Below are 1517 nucleotides of genomic sequence, written 5' to 3' on the forward strand. Positions count from 1 at the left end.
AAAGACAAAATTACAATTCAACAAAGTCTCTTAATTTTTCGGGACGTATCTTCTTCCGTACTGGTCTCCGTCTCGTTGGCTTCTGCTTCATGTGGGATTCATCTGCTTCATCAGTAAATGTCCTATCATCAGTAACAGTCACATCAGTGTTAGTAACATCACCAAGAGCTTCACCATTTCCCTTCTCCAAACTAAGTAGAGTTTCTTCTTCCACGGTTATTATTAACTACATGTTGGTCTAATAACTACTATTAACTACATGTTGGTCTAATAACTACTATTAACTAAATGTTGGTCTAATAACTACTGTTGCGTCATCGAGATCACGTGACAATTCTCACGCTCTCTTGTTTCTAGAACTATCCCGTATCTTGGCGAATGCTCTAGTATTTACTAGATAGAGGGTAGGCTGGTATATAAAAGAAGGTAATGTAATGCGTGTGAGTAGATAGTGAGTAATTGAACTGCAGTCACAAGGTATTGTTGAAGTTAACGTTCGTTCGTTATAGTGTTTGTTTTAGCGCGAATATTGAAATTAAGTGTGTCGTAAAGTTGTATTCAGAAAGAATAAACCAGTTTTATTAAGTAAGGACTTGTGTCGCTAAAGTTTCGTCGGAAACGAAGTTACGGAAAGTTAATTAACAAACGGAGACGTAACAAATTGGTGTCAGAGAGTGGGATAAAAACAAATGGAAAGAGAAGCGGCAAATCAAACTACAGCATAGCAGACTTGATGGCTGCAATACAAGAGCAGCAAAAGAAACAAGAAGAACGAGAAAATGAACGTCTTCTCGTTCTTCTTGTTTCTTTTCTTTTTCCTCCAACAACTGTTGTAATTTCTCTTCTCGCTCTTCTTGTTTCTTTTCTTTTTCCTCTAACAACTGCTGTAATCTCTCTTCTAATGAACGAGAAAAGAAACAAGAAGAACGAGAAATTAAACAAGAAGAGAGATTACAGCAGTTGTTAGAGGAAAATGAAAATAAACAAGAAGATAGACAATAGCAGTTGCAAGAAAACCTGCAACAGTGGCAGCTCGAACAGCAAAATAAACAAGAGAGATTACAACAGTTGTTGGAGGAAAAAGAAAAGAAACAAGAAGAACGAGAAATTAAACATGAAGAGACATTACAGCATTTGTTAGAGGAAAAAGAAAAGAAACAAGAAGAACGAGAAAAGAAACAAGAAGAGAGATTACAGCAGTTGTTGGAGGAGAAAGAAAATAAACAAGAAGAGAAATTACAGCAGTTGTTAGAGGAAAAAGAAACAAGAAGAACGAGAAAAGAAACAAGAAGAGAGATTACAGCAGTTGTTGGAGGAGAAACACAATAAACAAGACGAGAAATTACAGCAGTTGTTGGAGGGAAAAGAAACAAGAGGAACGAGAAAAGAAACAAGAAGAGAGATTACAGCAGTTGTTGGAGGAGAAAGAAAATAAACAAGAAGAGAAATTACAGCAGTTGTTGGAGGGAAAAGAAACAAGAGGAACGAGAAAAGAAACAAGAAGAGAGATTACAGCA

Source organism: Limulus polyphemus, unplaced genomic scaffold (assembly GCF_000517525.1).
Source record: "Limulus polyphemus unplaced genomic scaffold, Limulus_polyphemus-2.1.2 Scaffold422, whole genome shotgun sequence".
Taxonomy (NCBI): domain Eukaryota; kingdom Metazoa; phylum Arthropoda; class Merostomata; order Xiphosura; family Limulidae; genus Limulus; species Limulus polyphemus.